This window comes from Ambystoma mexicanum, chromosome 11, assembly GCF_040938575.1.
Source record: "Ambystoma mexicanum isolate Mex_15411 chromosome 11, UKY_AmexF1_1, whole genome shotgun sequence".
NCBI classification, from domain to species: Eukaryota; Metazoa; Chordata; class Amphibia; order Caudata; family Ambystomatidae; genus Ambystoma; species Ambystoma mexicanum.
The window spans coordinates 349,091,314-349,112,573 of NC_090934.1; positions in this window are offsets into that span (position 1 = coordinate 349,091,314).

Consider the following 21,260-nt stretch of genomic DNA (forward strand, 5'->3'; position numbering starts at 1 on the left):
AAGACTGTGTTACCAATATCTATCATTGCTTTGTCTAGGGTAAGACCTTGTGATTTATGAATTGTGACTGCGTATGCAAGAGTTAGAGAAAATTGGTCTCTGCGTACATACATATCTTTGAAGAGAAGGAATGTAGCTGTTGAGCGTCCTATCCGTTTTACTTCTGAAAGTTTGTCAAAGAGTATATTGACAAACTGAATTTTGTTGTCACGTGGGTATGTTTGAAAGCCAACAACTGTACCCAGTGCTCCATTAATTAGTCCTTGGTCCACATCAAGGTTACGTTTAAGCATTACTCTGCAATTTAAGGATAATTTTAACATCTTTTCTAAGCCTGCTGTGTTTGAGATTGATTTTTCTAAATTATTTAGTCTTGTTGTGGCTTGGTCACATATGGGTAGTGTCATACCATGTACATCTAGTTTGTCTGTGGCGCTAATTTCCATTATTGGTTGCATTTCTTTACTTAGCATGATTTCATTGAATTTGAAACAGCTTGCAAGAGTTGGCATTAAGGCCATACAATTGACATTTTTGTGGGCTAATTGTTCCATAACATCTGTAGCACATGCATTATCGCCATAAAGTGCATTAATGTGCCGGGTTTTCAATGTTGCTTCTGCTTCTTTAGAAAGTATACCAACTCTCAAACTTTTTAAAATGTTGGCATAAGTTAGATCTGCAGATTGGCACATGTTTTCTGTTAATTCTCTGTATTGGAAATGTTGCCAAAGGTTGACATTTCCAATGCTGCCAACAGTTTTACGGCAGAGTTTGTGCCCTAATGTTTTAAAAATAGGTTCACCTTTTACTGGTGTCAATTGAAGCAGATCTCCAAAAACAATAATGTGTTTTCCTGCAAAGAGCTCTTCATAGTCTGTTTTGAGTACTTCTTGTAATCTGAGGTGAATCAAAGCTAACATCAGGTTGGAGACCATGCTCACTCCATCTATTAGTAGCATTTTCATTTGTTTCAATACTCTGCGTAATTCCATTGCAGCTTCTGCAGAAAGTTTGTAATAGTCTAATTTGTTCTGGTGTTCTACTGGTAATAGTAGTAATCGGTGTAATGTAACACCACCTATGTTGTAGGCAGCTAAACCTGTGGGGGCAGTGACAACAGCTGACAGTTTGTTGTTTGTCAATTGTTGAAGGAACTTACTAATGATTTTGATTAGGAATGTTTTGCCAGAACCAGCTTCACCACTGACGTACAGTAGTATAGGTTTATAATTATGGCAGGAACATTCTTTATTTTCATGTTTTACACCATGTGCAATTTGTGTTGTTACTTCTTGAAAAATGCTACTTTGCTCATTGTTTAGTTTTGATTGTAGTATAGTTAAGTGTTCCTTATCTTCATACTGACACATGGTGTTTTCTACTTCTATCATAGCTAATTCTGCCTCATTTGTTATTAGTGGTTCTCCCAGTGGTTCTTGGCTTCCTCTTACAGAAGGTTGACTACTGTCAGGAGTATCCTTATCTAGTTGGGCTTGGAGTTCTTCTTCATGTTGCTGTTCATTGTGCAACATTGTTTTGTACTGTGTAAAGTTTACATCAGTTATAGTGCTTTCATTTGCTTTGAAAGCATCCTCATATGAGTCATAGTTATCTAGTAATGGTTCTTCTTTTCTCCATGGTTTGAAGAGTTGTAGCAGGGACATGTAATATACTTCTTTATGTTGAGGAGTCTTCAATGACAATTTGATATGATTAATTAAATTTGGTTTAGTGAGTTTAACTAAGCTGCCTTCACAGTCTGTCACTCTATATTTACCTTTTTTTTCATCGGGTTTCATATTATTTTTGTATGTGTAGTTTTGGGCTATTTGGTATAGACACATGTTTTCCAAAGTATTACTTCTGTTTGGGTAGTATGTGTCCAATAAATTGTTTTTTAAAATGTCTTGGCTGTTGGGATCATGTTTGGCTATTGTTTCTATATCTTCATATGATTTTAGAACTCTTTTTCTAGATTTAGCTGGACCAAGACTTAGCCATACCATATTTTCAGATTTACCATACAATGAAGTACCAGTTAAATGATCAGCTGCTTCATAAGATCCACATTCTCTTTGGGTGAGCATTTTTATTCCCAAGCTGTGTAATTTCTGAGATACTGTTTTATCTGATGACAGGTCATTCCAGAGGTCTTATAGCTCTGTTTTTCTGCTTTAGTTAAGTATGCTGTGACATATCGTGCAACTGCAGTAGAATTGTCTGCAATGTACTGCACATCTATGTTTGCATTCCATAAGTGGGCAATGATTGCATTATAATCATTGACATATTTTTCTTCTTTTTTTCTTTTTATGTAATATGTATTTTTAGGTGACTTTCCTTTAACAGTATGTCTAACTGAAGACATGAGGTTGTTTACTTGACCTGTATTTGTAACTGGTCTAGGGAAACCAAATCAGCATTTGGTGTAGTATTTGCCTTTGTTTTTGTATTTGCGACGACAATATTTTCCACATTTGTGTCTTTGAAATTGTAAAATTTGTGCACGAAGATCACTATTTGTGGCTTCTGATGGAATTTCACAAGTGACATATTTTTCAATAAACTGTAAAACAGTGGCATCACTGTCTTGACCAAATTTAGGAGCATCTTTAATCCATAAAAGCATGTGAATATGTGGTGCTCCTCTGGCTTGGTATTCTTTTCTCCAAAAGAAGTGTTGCACTTCTCCAAGGGGAGGAACAGTTTTATTACAAATAAAAAGTAGCATAGCAATGAAGCGACGGTGAAAATATCTTGAAACATTAACAGGATCCAAAGAACAAAGTTCTCCAGGTGTTAGAATATCTATGTTTGTTTTGTTTTTATTTGATATGCGTAGGAAATCATGTAAATCTTCCCATGCATATTCTGCACAACTTAATGTAACAAACCAAGTGGGTGGGCCAAGGTTTCTGATCATACAACGTACATCTCCATGACGTCGAAACCAGTACTCTTTAGTACCACGCATATTTGCTAATAGATTAGTAATATTTGATTGTAAAACCTCATCCGTTTGTTGCACTTTCTCTAATAATTGTGTAGCTGTCATATTTTGAAAGTGTGATCCTGATTTTAATATGTGTGCAACTCCGTAACATAAAGTTGCTAGTTCACTTTCAAAGAGTAGGTGGAATATGTATTCAACATTTTGTCTAAATCTGGGATCTTCAGAATACATCCGTAATGAGCGGTATTCTGAAGCTGATATTTGAATAGGTCTATCATCATACCTTCCTCCTTTGCCAGTAGGAAAGAGTAGAGGAAAAGCACGTGCTTCTATACTTTTTTCCCATATACTGATTGGCGATCCTTTGTTTGACGCATTTGGTAAGTTTCTATTACATCTTGTACGGTGTCATTACAGTGCAAAGGATAAATTGTATAATGGTCTAAAGTATTTGATATTGTAGCAGGATATAGTAGCTCAAATTGACCAGCTTCTTGTGTTTCTTGAATTATTTCAGTTGTATCTTTCAAGTTTTCTTCAATATTAATTTCTTTGTAATATTAATTATTCTCTTTAAGATATTGGAAGGCTTGTCTAACTTTATATAAATCTACCAGCTGTTGCCATATTTTTTTGTCTTTTGTAGGTACTCCATTTACTAATATAATTAAAGATTGCTGCATTGGACGTTGCACTCCTAGAGTATGCACATTTTCTTTTAGATTTAATGGTAAATAAACTACTTTTCCACGAATGCCTTATACCAATTCATAGGGAGGTAATTTTGCTGTTTTTGGTTGAAGGCGTATTATTGCTTGAAATGGGTGTACTGTTTGAATTATGATGCTCTCATATAAATTAAGTTGTTGTAGAGGTTTTGGTACTGGGTATAATTCCAAATTATTTGTGATAGAACGTGAAGGAGTTTGGTTGTTGTCAAGTTTTGTAGTGCAATAACTGCAAAGTATTAAGGGCTCAGTTATTTCATATTTGTTTTCTGCTAGAAGGTGAGAGCTAATTCAAACCATTTAGAATCTTCATTGTCTTCTATTTTGTATGATAGGCCCACAGTTTTTGTGTTACTTTTATAAAAACTTATACGGCAACATACACATACATGGTTTGGTACTTCAGCTGATGTACTTTTAAATTTTAGTATTTCTTTTTTGTATGTGTTTAGCAAAAGGTTGCCATGTGTAGAATTGTTGCTTAATTGGTTTAAAGCTATTTCATTCTGTAAATGGCTTTCACTTCCAAAATATTTTTTCTGGATATAGTGAATTTCTTCAAGTAGGTCTTTTGCTGTACCATGTAGAAGGATGTTATTTAACTTTGCTAGTGCTAAAGCAGGACTTTTAGCATAGTACAGTTTATAGACTAGATTTCTTATAGTTGAATGATGTGTTGATATCCTTTTGATATCATGGAAAGTGGTTTTACAAGTAGGTCCTGTAATGCAGGCCAATGAATGTCCTTGTAGTCCTGTGTACTTGCGCACTGGACAGGTATCTATATTTTGCAGTAATTTAATTTTGATTTTGTCTTTGCTTTTTACATATTTATTGAGGAATTGGTGTAAAGATTTGAAACATTGTTTGGGAATGTTACACATTGACGTGCATGGCCATTTGTACACTAGACGTTCTGATTCAGTTGAATGGAGGGGTAATTCTAAGTTTTCAGGGCATATTTTTGTAAGGAGTACTTCTTGTTCCATTATGGTATTATTCACTTTTTCATAACCTCGACCACTGCTATTTATGGCAATTGGATTTGTTTGCTTTTGTTTGTATGCTTCTTCATTAAAATATGGTTCTGTGCTCGTCGTGTGATTCCATTCACCTCCGCAGATACTTAAGAAGTTCTTTCTGTTGACATTTCGCTTATTGAGAAGTCTTTTTTGTAATTTAGTTATTAGTTTTGTTAGTGGTTTCATTTTGTTTAACAGTAAAATAAATAAATTTCTTTTGAGAAGAATTGCACTGTCCATCAATGCTTCTAAGATTAATTTCCTACGGTAGGTTGTAAGCTTTGAACCTGATTTCTCTCCTGTTTTTATAAGATTTTGAAGGACTTTGTGACGGTATATTTTGGCTAAAATACTTTTCTTGGTATGCTTACTTTGCACTATGTTAAAATTTGAAGAAGGAGTTTTATCTGTACTGATAGCTGATTTTCAGGTCATTGTTTTTTGGTTTGTTTTACATTTTGATAGAGGAAGCGAAGTTGTTGTACTTGAAACTTCTTGTGTTTCACTAAATGATTGTATTAGCTGTTTTGTTTCAACTTTTTTTACAAATTCTGCTAGAGATGGATGCTTATGTTGGACTCCTTTATTTTCATTTGCTCTAATTTTGCGTTGCTTTCTACGGAGTTGTCTTTTGGTAGGCATTCTTTAGGGTCTGTTGAAAAAAATAAAGAAGATATGGGTTGGGGTGTTCTGGAATGTATGTGTGCTGTGTGCATGAGTGTTTGAGTAAGATGATAAAGATGTATGTAATGGTGTGTGATTGTGCATTGGGAACTAAAACTAGTAGGGATAGGTATTCTTGAATTTATGTGTCACTAAACTGGGGTTCAGATGACAAAAAAAAGTAAGCTAGTGGTGTGGAAAAGTACAAATAGTAAATCTAATGTATACAATTAAAACAGTTGTTTGTTCTATAATATGAAAATTGTAGTGGTTCAGTTGGCTAATTTGTGTGTCCAAAAATAGAAATTTGTGGGCCATTCTGGTTGTAAATCGCTGTTTACGACATGGAAATTTTTGGACAAAATGGTACAAAATCTCTATTTTAAGAAACCAAAATAGCTGGTATTAATGTTATAGTATATTTGATTAATAATATAAATATTATGGTGATATTTTACTTACTTCTTTTTAAAAATTAACAGGTAACTTCTTAGTTTTTCTTTCTTCTTCGAATTCGGCTGCTTCTTTTCAGGAAACTGGTCTTCACTGCAACTGTAAAAGCTTCAAATTAGTAACTTTGTTTGTATATAGCACTGTTTTTAATTTAGATATTGATTTTTTTAATTGAAATCCTCAGTGCCTTCTGTAAAACCATTAAACTAATTTATTTACATAAAATACATTGCATCAGTTCAGTACATGTGATATGTTCTTAATGAACAAATTGTATTGAATGACTAACTGTAGCAAAAATAAAATATCTTTACTATGTCTTGTGAAATTTATAATATATTAGTGAATACTACTATTTCTGTAAGTAAACTGTTCTAGGTAATAGCGCCTCAATGTCATGTCTAATATAAAATAATTAAGTAAAGTATTTTTATAAAGGTTTAAACATAGATTGTGTTTGCATGCAATTTTGTTTGAATATATGTAGTCTATATATTTCATTTAAAAAATGTTAGTTTAACATGATTTGAGTGTGTGTGTATAAAGAAAGTAAAAAGTATAAAGGTGTATAAGTGATAGTTGATTTTAGGAAATTGAAAAAAGTACAGTAAATTCATTTTACAGATTTTACAAGGTAAAAGTCTGTTTGAAAATGTGTTCATCCATAGCTCTCAACTCACATGCTTTTGGCGGGTGTCACACGCCTTGTAAAGGGCAGACTCACCCGCCAAGCCTCCTGCACGCCCATTCATTCCAATGGGCGTCTCATCCGCCAAAAACAAAATCGGGTGATTTCACCCGCCTGTAAAACAAAAATGGTTGAGAGCTATGTCATCTACTATACAGAAAATATGCATACCTGAAGTTTGTGTTCATGCATATGGATATGCATGGAGCTGCAAGTAGAAATCTTGAAGACTTGTACAGTATTTGTGGTAGATGCTGCTTGCCAATGATATAACACTTGTACTCAGAGAGATTCAGAGTACATTTGCAGTGCTGATCTATGATGATGCAGTTAGATGTAGAGGTCTTGAATGTGATTGGTGCGTGGTCATGTGATTTTTGAGGTACATCCAATGAGGGAATGGCAGAGAGAGTGTAGTGGAAATGGTAGAAGGGCTGTTCATGTTACGATATGTCCGCGGACATAGCGGTAGTTCCCGGACATTGGGAGTTACATCCGGGGATTTTTGGGTTCAGAAGTCATGCAAATGAGAATAAGCACTGAAAGGGATTGGTCAGGAAGGTTTGGTGGGTGTGTTGTGCCAGGAGAGATTTTCTGAGATACTCTTTTTGCTGAGAGAACAGAAGATAGCTATGGCTGTGTGTTTCAGAAAACAGATTGTTTGGATTTTAGGAGATTCGTGGATACATTGGTTGAAGGTGCATGCAGAAAGCTGTGGAGTAGCTGTAGATCTTGGATTCCCACATGTGGAGGTACACTGGCATGGAGTACGTGGAATGAAGTGGTTGGACTTGCTACCTCTCTGTGCTACTTTGGAGACAGAGCAACATCCAGACATAATTGTAATTCATTGTGGAGGGAACACAGTTTAGGGCATGTGACTGGAATTTTTTTGCAATTTGCTATGAAAGAAGGACTGAGGAAGGTTATGGACATGTTTCCTAATTCTCAAGTGATATTTTCACGGACTGCGCAGAGACAAATGTGGCTTCGTTCTTCTTCATTTGGTCCACACATGGAAAAAGAAAGGCGCAATGTTAATAAGGCTGTTTGTGGCTTTCTAAGAGATTTTGGCATGTCTTCTTTTCACAATGAAAATATTATGTTTTGTAGTACATACATTTTTCGTAGAGATGGAGTCCATCTTACTTATGCTGGCAATCAGATTTTTCTGAGAAATGTGCAAAATGCATTGCAACCTTTTTTGGAATTACAACAACGATTTTGAAGTAGATGTTAAGCATTTACAATTTTTGACTTACAAACACCACCCAAAGGCTCTTTTCAGAGCCACCACTTCTTTCCAGAGAAAATTACAATGTTTGTGATGGAGTAGTAACCCAATTTTTTTAATGTTCGCGAACTGTCCGCGAACTTCTAAAAAATACAAAGAGCCCTGCTTCATTTATTTTCACTTCTATTTTTTAACTGGGAAAGGCGGCTCTGAAAAGAGCCTTATTTTTTTTTGATTTTTGTAATTTTGTATTTTTTTTGGTTTTTCAGACACGACACACTAGGAGAGGAGGGTAAAGGAGGGTAAAGGGGGGGACACCAACCACAGGGATAAGAAAGAACGAGCTGAGAGAGGAAGATGTAGAGTGGGTTTTATTTGGGTAGTGAGCAGGTCTTCTCGTGCTCTGAGACGATAGTCTCAAAAGCACTCCGAAGTCGCTCCCCCCTGCAGAGTACTGTGTCACAGTACATACACACAACTGTGACCCTCGAAAGGTAAGGGTCATCAGCATTCTGTATGGCCTGTGAGGCAGGTTGAGAAAGACGCTGTCCCACAGAGGTGGTCCTTGTGGTGACAGGATCAGAAACAGAGGATGAAGTAGAGGAAATCAACCTGCTACGTTCTTCGCAAGGTACAACCCTGCGAATAGCCCCAGAGTGAAATGACCTCAGGTGTCGCTTCATAATAGTGGTCCCAAAGCTGTAGTCACCGTGCTTCCCGTGACTGAGTATCATTTTGCACTCATTGCAGGTAACATGGTTCGCACGAGCCTTAGGACCATTCCCATGAATGGTAAATAACCGCCACACCCAAGACTCACGTCTAGTGCGGGTAGTAGGGATTTCCTCTACCTCATTCTCATCATCCTCTTCTTCCTCCTCCGCATCCTCAGTCCTGTTCCCCTCTTCAGGCCCTTGGGGAGGTGGTGGTGGTGGAGGGCGTGGTGGTGTTGCTGAAGCAGGTGCAGCACCAAGAGGCAGTTCAGCAGCCAAGGATGCCATGTCGATGATGGTGTAGTCTGCAGGTGGCAGCAAAAATAACTGTGTTCTGAAGAATAGCCAGAAACAGAATGGGAATAAGCTCTTGGGCGTGGTCTTTTATAGGGGTGCTTGTGCGCGGTCCGCGGACATGCGCACTGTGCGCGGACAGATCGAACACAAAAAAAGGATCGTAAAAATTCAAAAGGTATATAGAAACTCAAGATTGCTATGTGGGACTTGTGGCGTGGTGAGATTTTATTGAAAAGTATTATGGATTAACTGAAAATGTACTTTTAAATTGTTCAGGGACACGAACAGTGTCCGCATTTCAGGACACACGATGAGCGTGGGCGCGGTCATATGATCTGTTTGCGAACTAGTCTGCGAAGGAAGCGCCTTTCCGCAGGACACCAAGTGCACGGAGATTGGTTAGCGCATGCGCATTGATGTCCTACGGACACTGTTCGGGTTCTGAAGTAATTAAAAGTGCGTCACACGTGAAACGAATATTTCAGGACACTGCGTGTGTTCTTAGAACACTTTCAATTGGGTAGCGAACACTACGAACAGTTGTACTATTGTTCAGGACACATCATTTTGTTTATTTACGAACATTTCAGGACACCAATTGTGTTTTTAGGACAGTTTTAAGTTGATAGCGAACATTACGGACAGATATAGTGTTCTTTACGAACATTTCAGGACACTACGAGTGTTCTTAGAACATTTTGAACTTGCATGAGAACATTACGGACAGATGTAGTGTCATCAGGACAGTTACATTTTCGTTTCTTTACGAACATTTCCGAACAACCGCGGTGTCCGTGGACACCTAAATTGGTTTTATTACAAGGAACTGAAAGTAATTACAACACAATATAAAAAAGTAACTTTATTTAACATATATAAACAATTTATGACTGAGAAGGTGGGGCAGAAACGGAAACAAAAACAGGAGAATTAGGGTTTTCAATATTAGTGGGATCAGGTGAAGAAGGGATGGAAATCTCATCAAAAGGTTGTGGTCCATGGAGAGAGTTTGGGGATAAATGAATGGGATATGGTGAGGGGGGACAAGTACAGGTGGGACAATGGTATGTTGTTGGTGGTTTTAGGTGATCTTCCACAAAGTTCTTTAAATCCATAAAATTTGCCATAAGTTGGTCCATTTTGTGGGTAATGTGTTCAAGAGTGTTATCCACCACTTCTTTTTCTTTGGAAGTTGCATTTTTTGTAGGGTCTGTAAAAAAAGAATGTATATGTTGAATGTATACAAAATAATATTTATCAATTGGTTTATACAGTAAAGTGTGTACCATTAGGTGGACTATCTTCTAACATTTCGTCTCGTGGGAAATGGTCCTCTAGCCAGTCCAGAGTACTACACATTTCTGTGAGAAAACAAAGAAGTAATATGTTGTTTTTTTTCTAATATAGAAAGTTTATAAATATATGAGTAAAAAGAAGTGCACTTACTATGTCTGGTGAGATATGTAATCAGTAGTGTATACGTCTGGTCTTGCTGTTGGTTGTGGAGCGTCTGTGAGGTAATTATGGTGGAAGCCACTTTATCTTCTTTTGGTATATTCCATTTTAAAGCATATTGTATTTACATGAATGGTTAGTGTGTTACATATATGGGTAACATTTTTTAAGTATTACTACATATACTTTGTATGTGTGCTGCTTTGTGAATTTGTTAAATGTTCCTATGTTATGATATAACTATTACACATACCTCCCCAGAGTTTTTAGGTGGTGGACTGTTCTCCGAACATGTCCGCGAACATTAAATAAGTTTGCGGACATCAAGTTCATAAGAAGAGATCTAGTCAGTTCCATATGTCATGTATATAAAGTCAAAGTCATTATTGTTAAGTTGTGCTACTAAAAAACTATGAAATTCAGTGAAGAAAAACTTTGTTAAAGGGACGTTATGGTTAAGTTGCGCTACTAAAAACCTATGAAATTCAGTGAAAAAAACTTTGTTAAAGGGACGTTATGGTAAAGTTGCGCTACTATAAACCTATGAAATTCTGTGAAAAAACTTTGTTAAAGGGACGTTATGGTTCCAAGTAAAACCGAAAAACCCTTGAAATTCGGCAGTTATGGTAAGCTAAGCAACCATAACTCGCGCCGCCACCGTGCACTGCTAAGACTAACACCCAGGACATCAAAGATGACATCACAAATGTCATTGATGACATCACTGATGACATCACATGTGTATGTACTTCTCATGAAATATGTGTAGAAGGGATTCTTATTATGTTGCGAAAAAAGTGTCAAGAATCATTGCAAGAAATATACCCTAATAAGTGCATTGAACGATGCATTGATATAAACAGCATCCTATTATGGGGTTCTATCTAGTATACTAAGCTACTCATACAGAAACATAACATTGTGTGCAGCGTACAAGATTAAGGTATGATATTGGTAATGTTAATATGTTGAATAATGAAATGATAATTGTTTTCTTAATAGATTTTTGTGTACTGTGAAATATGTAATAAGTAGCTAATAAAACCCATGTATTACATAATTGTATTACTATAGACAAAATACAAAGACTCAAGAACACATACTAATATGGGTATATACAGGGAAAGTGAAGTTAGCAAAAAACCACAAGTAGTAGCAGAAACAACTCATAATTTAACTGATTAGTTTCATGCAAATAAATGATTGCTCTGTTTCAAAGCTGCTATTTACCCTATGTATATGTATCACTTGATGTGATTGGACCCACAGGGAAAGTACAGCCATAAAAAAAAACAGAACTATCAGAAAGTGCTCATAAGTCTAGTGATTATCTTTATGCACAAAAAGGATTGCTGTCTTTCAAGCTTGTGTTTTCCCATATGTATATGTTTCATATGATGTGACTGTACTCTAAGGGAATTACTGTAAGAACCTACTAGAAGGATACGTCTACAAATAAAATATAATTCTTAGTTTCTGACTGTTACTGAAGAAAACCATGTGGCCTAGATATGTCAGCAAAAGAAAAAATAGTGAGCCAGACATGTGATGTCATCAGTGATGTCATCAATGACATTTGTGATGTCATCTTTGATGTCCTGGGTTTTAGTCCTAGCAGTGCACGGTGGCGGCGCGAGTTATGGTTGCTTAGCTTACCATGACTGCCGAATTTCAAGGGTTTTTCGGTTTTACTTGGAACCATAACGTCCCTTTAACAAAGTTTTTTCACAGAATTTCATAGGTTTTTATAAGCGCAACTTAACCATAACGTCCCTTTAACAAAGTTTTTTTCACTGAATATATATATATATATATATATATATATATATAGGGCCTGATTCACAGAAGTGTTTTATAATGGTACAATTCACAGAAGTGTTTTATAATGGTACAATCCCATAGGAAAACGCTCTGTAAATCACGGTCATAGTTGCAAGCTAGGGGAAAATGAGTATTTTAAGTTAATTCAAAAAGTATTTCTTCTTAATTATATTTTTTTTAATGCTTTCTAATTTAACTTAAAATGTGTAGGGGTTGTAGTATGGTGATTTAACGTTCTGCGTTTGTGTATTGAGATCGAAATCTGTTTCATTTAACTTTGTTTTGTGAATATGAAGTACGTCACTGCGACACGTTCATGTCCGAGCCGTGGTTACATTGTGGCTTGTTTTGATTGAATGAGCTTTTCACATGAGGAATGCTTCTCGATTCAGGGTTCTCTTCCATACGGTTCTCAAAGTCAGGCTTTGTACAGAAATTTTCAAAGTTGATTTTAGGATTGTTTAATGTTTGATTTGTTTGAAGGGAGGATAGAGGCCTCCAGAGGAGGTAGATTTGTTTTATTAGTTTTGAAAAAGTGGCAGTCGGCATGCAGATAAATCCGAATTGTTTTGCAAGATTTATGATTTCTAAGGCATGACTAATGAAGAGGATACATTCTACAAAAGGTGAATTGTCAAATGTAAAAAATTAGATTGATTTCTGTTTTACAAAAGGTTCAGTTTTATTTCCAAAAATAAAAGAGGAATGAGTATTTGTTGAAGAACTGTTATTCTTGATTCAGATTGTTTATTTGTATATTAGAAGTTGATGGTTTGGGGTTAACTTTCTTGTGCTTGTATTTATACAAAAAAGACTTCAGGAGGGTTGGACAGTGATGCACCATAAGAGAATTAAATATTTTTCTATTTCTTTCATTAGCTTATTGGAAGGGGACGCTAGCCGATCAGGATGCTCAGACTGTGGGCTGTTTTCTTCGTTATAAGCCTGTGTTCTGAGCAGCCTGAGTGCTGCTGGCCAGCACCCCTTTCATGCGTATTCCTCCTCTCCACACTCCCCCCTCATCTCATAGCACCTTCCCATGCGGATGCTAAGAGTGTTTAATTAAAAATAAATTATATATATGACCTTGTGGTGTGGCACTGCGCCATATTTTCTGAAGTCAATTACCATTTGATGATGTCATGGTCATCAACATACAAAACAGATTTAAGGAACTAGGGCATAGAGCTGAGGTTCACCGCAAGATATCTGTCTTTTAAAAAAAATAAACCAGCCTTAGTACCTGCGTGGGAAACTACACAGGTGCTAATCTTAATATAATCTGCAGAAGCGGGCCAAGACTGCCAGTAACGGGCCCTCTGTCTACGTTAAGGCACCCTTGCTTCATTTGGGCCTTTAACTTGGGCAGTGGCCGATTACTGGTAGGGTTAGACTGTTGCTGTGGTGCTTAATATTAAACCCACCGGTCCCCAGTTCAGAACTTTTTTAAATCTTTTATGGTGGTTCTGAAAAAACTTTTGTGGGGTGGTTGAGGGGAGGAGAAGATGTGGGTGTGGACATAGGAAAAATATGTAGAAAGTAGACTTTTTTATGACAAGTTTTATAAATGAATAAAGTCAGGTAAATACAAACCTGAAAAAGAGATTTAAAAAAACAAAAAAACTACTGCCAATTTCTCCCATGCTCAACGCAGGCTTCCTCAATTGACTCAACACTGGTTACATTCGGTGCTATCGACCAATAGCAGTTCCTGTAGGTGAAAACAACACCTTCTGGAGACCTGTGTTGGCATGGAGGGTCCTACGCTGGGGCGCTAGAGGAGACACTCCCATCAATGGCAGCAGATGAAGTTGACAGGAGAGTTCCAGAGAATGACACAGTTGGTGGTGGTAGTTCTGCTTCCTCTGCGGCCTGTGGTATTGCAGGTCTGGTGTAGGTTGAAGGGTATTGCAACCAAGCCAGATTGCCTGTTGCTATGACCTGCTTCTGAAACATTCATCCACTTGCAACCAGTGATAATGAATCAGATGGTTGACAAATGCTCTGCTGCCCAAGCTCTGCGCAGGAACTGTAAAGAATTATGTCCTGCACACCTCAACACAAAAACTGCATTGTCCCTTGTTGATGTCAGAAAGTGGAGTGTCTTTGGGTACTTTAAAGGAGTGCAAGCATTCAGAAGGTGTAAAACTCCTGTGGAGGTACTTTATGGGTGGAGCTGACCGCTCTCCAAAGAAATTACAAAATGTAAGGTTTTCTATAGTATATATATGTGATTCGAGCTCAGTGTGTCTGAACCAATCAGCTCTCAAAGTTTCATAGCGTGCACGTGCCCTTAGGCCAAGCCATTTACAGATTTGTTTTTACACATGAATCACGATTCGAAAATAAACCTGTCAATTTGTATTCTTTTTATATTATGGATTTTTGAATACGTGAAGTCACAGTTATTTTAATGTTTTATGTATTCTTTTCTCCTATGTGAATATTTGAAGGAATCTAGATTTGAGAATGGAAATAGTGCCCTATTTTCCTTCAATTTTATTGAACTTTTTTTAGTGCTCACATTCTCCCTTCACACGGAATAGAGTTATTGGAAGGTTAAGATGATGTTTTTATTTAATTGGGTGTGTACATGGTTCTCAATCTGCAAGAGTAGTAGAGAGTTTTGAATTGAGAATTTGTTAGCATTCATGTTCAATCTACACATCTTCATCTCGGTACAGTGTGAACAATTTGTAACATTATAAATTCTCGATGAGGTTTGAGTGGGGAATACAAACTGAGTAAAATTTGAAAACAATTAGGTATGAATTGGTTTTAAGAATTTTCCGAGAACTATTGTGTATGCATATCTCTTATGCATTACACGATAAGAGTGTAAGATTGTGATTTGTGATGAGTGTTTGCATTTTTTTTGTATGTATAGGTAGTCCTTAAAATTACTTTTGGCCTGCCATGTGTAAGGTATACTTCTTCAGAAGTGAAGAAGGCATGATTTAATGTTCTGTAATCACAGAACCCCACTATTACCACATCACTCTTCCTCGTATCAGTACCACATTAAAACCACCTTGCTCTTCCTCATTACAGTCCCCTACTTTTAGCATCTCACTTTACCTTGTAACAGTCCCCACTAGCCCCAACTCACTATTCCTCATCACAGTACACCATTAGTAATACCTTCTTATATGGGGGATACAAAATCGAACATACTTGATGAACCTGATGTTGTGTAGCTGAAGAACAGATGTTGATAACAAATGATGTGTCATCAGTTATGGTATTAGAAAAAAGGCAGAATTGCAGGTAGTGGGAGGTATATTTCAAAAAAGGTAGCAGGCGCTCCTCTCCAGAAAGAACATGGCACGATAACCTATTCTGAGATGAGAGTTTCCAGCATACGCTTTTTGCTCACTGTACCTTTCACAGATGGGAAATATCCTCCATTTGCATATCAGTCTTTGTCCCGCCCACATGGGCAGTCCAACACCAAAATGCTATGACAATTCCTCTCTGAACAAGAGTACCACCAGCAACCCCATACACATGTTTCAGCCTTGTTGGGCCTCATCAGTGAGGTGAAGCTGTGCCTCTCTGAGCACAGTGAGCAGGGAGTCCACGTCTGGTTGCCCCCAGGTAACTCAGGGTGGCCAACCCCAAGTTCCTTACAAATATTTCAAAAAAGGTAGCAGGCGCTCCTCTCCAGAAAGAACATGGCACCCCCAACTCACTATTCCTCATCACAGTACACCATTAGTAATGCCTTCTTATATAGGGGATACAAAATCGAACATACTTGATGATGTTGTGTAGCTGAAGAACAGATGTTGATAACAAATGATGTGTCATCAGTTATGGTATTAGAAAAAAGGCAGAATTGCAGGTAGTGGGAGGTATATTTCAAAAAAGGTAGCAGGTATCCCCTTATATAGGGGATACAAAATCGAACATGCTTGATGAACCTGATGTTGTGTAGCTGAAGAACAGATGTTGATAACAAAACCCTTGAAATTCAGAGACAAAACTTTAGTTAAGGGACAGTTAAGGTGAATGAGTTCAGTGCAACAAAACCCTTGAAATTCAGTGAAAAATCTTTCATTGAAGTGACCTTAAGAGAGTAAGAGGGTGACCTGGCCAGGTGGCCTGTAGATAGTGGCCAAGGACAGAGAGAAGCAGGAGAGATAGAGAGCCTGAAGACCAGGCATTCAAAGGAGGAATAGGTCTGAGTGGGGATGAGGGAAGCAGGGATCCACTAAGGAAAGATCAGGGCCACTATGCCTTTGAGACTTTCGGGCCTTAGCCCGGATAGGATATTGTAGCCCTCGAGAGGAGTGTGTCAAAACCTGTGAAAGAGCTGGCCTTGAACCATGTCTTAGTAAGAGCAAGAACATCCAGGGCTAGGAGTTCAAGGAGGTGACAGATGTCAGAGAAGTGTTTGACAGCAGAGCAAGAGTTAAGAGTAACCACTTGGAGTAGGTTGCCACTTTTGAAAGACTTTTGTGGGGGGGGGTACAGGGAAAGAAGTATGCATCAGAAGTGGCAAAGGTGCCAGAGAAGTGGAAGGAGGAAGCAGCAGAGGAGCCAGGGAGGTGGTAGATGCCAAGGGAGCCAGAGAGGTGTAGGAAGGAGGTGTCTGAGGAGCCAGAGCGGTAGTAGGTGGCATAGGAGCCAGAGCTGCAGAAGAAGGAGGTGATAGAGGAGCCCGAGAAGTGGTTGGAAGAATATCAGGAGAAGGAAGGAAGTTGATGAGGTGAGGGAGGCACCTATCAAATAGTAGGAGATTGCGCTGAGGGCACTGAACCATGACGGTGCAGTGCGCTGAGGGCACTGCACCATGACGGTGCCGTTTAGGTAGACACTAATGTTGACTCTGGAGGACTGGAAGGGGGCCAAGAGGACATCCCACTGGGTCTCACCGTCAATGGGAGAAGAGGAGGAAGGAGAGATGAAGTGCGACCATATAAAGTGTCCATAGGTCGGGCGAAGAAACTATAAAGAGTATGTCAGTGAGAGTCTGTCTGGAGGAAGCAATGACATAGGTGTCAGTGATGGGAAGGCCTGGATTGGAGACCAGGGTGTACTTCTTGAGCTTCTTCCTTCCAGTCTTAGTGAGAAGAGTAGGATAGGTGATAGAAAAGCAGTTAGAGAAGATGGGGAAATTGAGAGCACCATAGTGGGTGTGATAGAGGGAAGAGAAAGGGAGGGTGAAAAGAGGAGAAGAGAAGGAAACACTGCACAGAGCTATACCCCCACTGGGTGCACAAGGGGGGGATTCAGGGAAAAATTGATAAACAGAGGGAGCAACGGGCAACATCAGAGCGCAGATGGAGACAAGTAAGCAAGGGCAGCAACAGGCAGTCAGTGGAGAAAGTGGTGGGAGCTGACCAGGCTCAGCTCAAACTAGAGAGAAAAAAGGCCTGGAGGGCAACAATAGTGATCACAGCACAGGAGGGAACCTAGAGAAGAGGAGAAAGCCCTAGTGGACACAGCAAGCCGCAAGCAAGCACACCCCAGAACATTCGGCTAGAGGGGAGTTGCAGAGAATGCAGGAGAAATGCAAAGTAGAGTGATAGAGGCCAATATATTCATCTAGATGGAAAAATTCACAACAGCAGAGGAATGCAGAGAAACAGTGATGGAGACTAATACAATCACCTAGACGGGAAAAATGTGGAAGAAGCAAAATAAATGCAGAGAAACAGTTTCAAAGAGAATGAAAACAAAGTACGGCTACCCGTGCGAGGGACATCCTAATGGATGCGTAGAGACAGTGCAGGGTGAGATTTGCATTGAAGTGGAAGTAAGCACGCGGTATGGCAGTTTAGTAGGACGCAGTGATGACTGTGTTCCCCACCTGCACCTATCTTGCGGTCCCTGCTGGTCGACGGATGTGCTGTATGCTCGCACGCTTCGTTCTGACCCCTTCTTTGCCAAACACCTGCATCACACAACACTGCGGCCTAGTCCTGCGGGGGCTTTGCCACAGATGGTCTGATCCTCATTTCTTAAAGTTTTTGATGTGTGGATGGGCAGCGTCTCCTGCAGTCCTGCATCGCACAACATTGCAACCTTGCCCTAGCTCAAACATGTGCCTTTGCAGATAATGGTGGTCATTATGAGTATGGCGGTAGGGGGTTAACGGCACCAGTAAGGATGCTCTTAGGGAATTAAAATCAATTTTGCAGATTTTTCCATCCATTGCAATCACTTTCAAAAGCATTTTGACATGTGGTTTAAAATCATACCTGTTTCTCTAAGCTTGCTGGGGGGAACTGGAATTGAACTGCATTCTTGATTGTATTCCTGAAACCTGTGTGCCCCCATTTCCATCTCTTCATATTGCATAGGGGGGGAGTGAGTAGTCACAGGGGAAAAAGTGATCACATTATCTTTTGATTGAAATCATATCAAGTTATTTCTGTGTTGCATTCTTTCCCATCATTGCATTTCCTTGAATCATATAAGGTATTCTCTGCTACAGTATCCTTCATATTCATACTCCTAAGTGATTAAAGAGATTGTCAATTTTGTAATATTACCCATTGTTGATTACCGTCCATATTCATAAGTGTGCTATTCAAATATTATTTTATTCATAAAAGTGTGATATATATATTGTTTAATTATTCAAATAAACCTTTTAATTTGCAAAACTACTTCTTGGCTCAGTGAGGTCAGGGGGATTCAAAGAGAGGGGCGTTATATAAGGGTTCATCATCCAGATTTAACAAACTTTGACATAAAAATATATAAATAAGGGCTTCCATTGGGCATCCCATCCTAGGCATTGACTTAGTTGGATTGCTGGATTGAAGTCACTTACAGTGTTCATTTTTAAATATAAGTCATGCCTGGCTCTAACCTGTTGATCATTAAGGCCATGCAATTATACAGCCAGTGCAATTTTATATCATACTTTGTCCATTTTGTGAGCAAGGCCCGGCAATGATAGAGCAATGTGTATTAGCCATCTGGCCTGGATGTCTGTGATACTGCCATGCGGGACAATGTTCAGGAAGCTGCTTCTTCAATTCTCCTGCAGGAAGGTAAACACCTTCCGACCAGGGTACAGGAACTCTCAGCAGAACATCTTTGGGTAGTCGGAACTTCCTATCTTATCATCTTCCACCTCCCTTCCGGCAACATTCTGCTTATCATCTTGGACCTAAGTCCACACAGGCAAAGCCCGCGCAGGCCATGGTTGTGGTGTTATGCACCACAGGTGTTAGGCACTGTGATATGGCACCTCAAAGAGTTCCCATCCACGACCTCTGAGCTCCGCTCCAGCTCCCAACCTGGACTGCAATTTCTTGCAACCCCCCTGTTTCGGTGACCTGTGTGACATGTATCTGATTAGTGTACACCTGTCTTGCTGCTAGGGCGCCTGGTGATTTCCTTGTGCACTGTGAAGTCCCTCAGTCTGGTTATCTCCCCCCTGCCACAATGGTGCTCTTCATCTCCCCGATGTACTCTAACTGCTACTCTATCACCTATCCTACTTCTCTCTTGAAGTCTGGAGGAAAAGGTTTAAAACAGCACTCCTGGTCTCCAACCCAATCCTGCCCATCGCTGTCACCTACACCAATGCTTCCGACATGCAGACTATCACTGACATCCTCTTTGTTGCGCCCTCTCCGGACTATGGACTCCCCATATGGTCTCAATCCTCTCCCCTTTCTCTTCTTTGCAAATTATGGGTGAAACCAGGTGGGACGTTGTCTTGGGAAGTGCTTTTGGCACACTTCCCATCCTCTAGGTGCATCATTAATGTCTATCAAAATGGCACTGTCATAGCTCAGGGCTCTCAGGCCAACCTCCTCTTTCTTGATAGGCGTCTTCCATCTCTCATCAGCTGCCTTCCTTCTCCTGTTCCATGGCCCATTCGGCACCACTGACAGGTGTACCACATCTCTGTACCCCTCCTCAGAAAACCTTGGAAAAAGGTGGAAACTAGCTTCACTTAGCTACTCAATGGTCATTCTGCCGTTAAACACTCTTCTGACATCTGTCTCTTTCTTGAAGACAATGACCTTGACTTTCTTGCACTCACTGAGACATGGTTCAATGCCAACTCTGTCACTGCTCTTGAAACTCTTCTTCCTGATGGCTACAAGATCTTCTCCAAGCCCATGACCAACCGGCTTGGGGGCGGAGTGGCCCTGATCTTCCCTGGATGGGTCCCTGCTACTATCACACCCACTTAATCCTATTCTTCATTTGAATGCCTCATCGGAAGGCTTGGTGTCTCTTCTACTCTTTTGCTTACCCTCGTCACCATCAACAGGCCCCCCGGCCCAGTCTCACTCTTCCTTTCTGTATGGGTTTACCTCAGCTTTTCTCTCCTGACCTCTACCTCCAAGCTTCTGCTCCTCGGAGACGTCAACATTCATCTTGATTCTTCTGATGCAGCCACTGTACTCTTCCGCGACCCCTGTGACTCTCTTTCCCTCGCCATTCTTCCTTCTGGACCAACCCACTCAGCCGGACACACCTTGATTGTGCTCATCTCAGCAGACATCCCTGTCTCTAACACTCTCACTATGCCTCTATGCCTCTCTCGTGGTCTGACCATGCACTCCTCTCACCTGGAACTCCTGGGCTCCCTGGATAAGTCTCTGCTTGCACTGCCAGTCTCCCTCTACATCATTCGAACGATGAAGCGAGTGTCAGTCACTATTTTTGCTGCCACTTTCACCCCCTCCAACCCCTGCTATTGACTCTCCCACCAACACACCCTCTCTAACCTTCAACTCTCCATCTCCAATCTTTGCCCCTGTCATGAGGAGCCGCACAAAGCTTGCCTCCAATCGAATAGCTGGTATAATTCAGACCTAGCCTCTCTGAAACGCAAGTGCAGAGTTGATGAACGGAAGGAGCAGGCATCAAGCACATCCACCGACAAACTGGACTGTCACCTGCTCCAAAGGCAATACCATCTCTCCATCCGCTCCAAAAAGAGGGCGCATACCCAAACTTGCATCTCTGGGACCATCCAAAATATGGCTGAACGTTTCAAAATCTGTGAGAAACTTGCCCATCCTACTGCAGTTTCCACTTCTCCTCTGCCATCCTAGGCCCTCTGCACTGCACTGGCCTCCCATTTCACAACCAAAACCTAGGACATCCTGTCCTGACTCTCCTCTGCTGCCCTCCCTACTCACCCACCTCCTCTCAAGCCTCTCTATGCCCCCGTCTCTCCCACCCCATACTCTCCTCCCTCTCGCCCATAGCACCAAATGAGGTCTCTAAAGCTGTCCGTTCTATGAAAG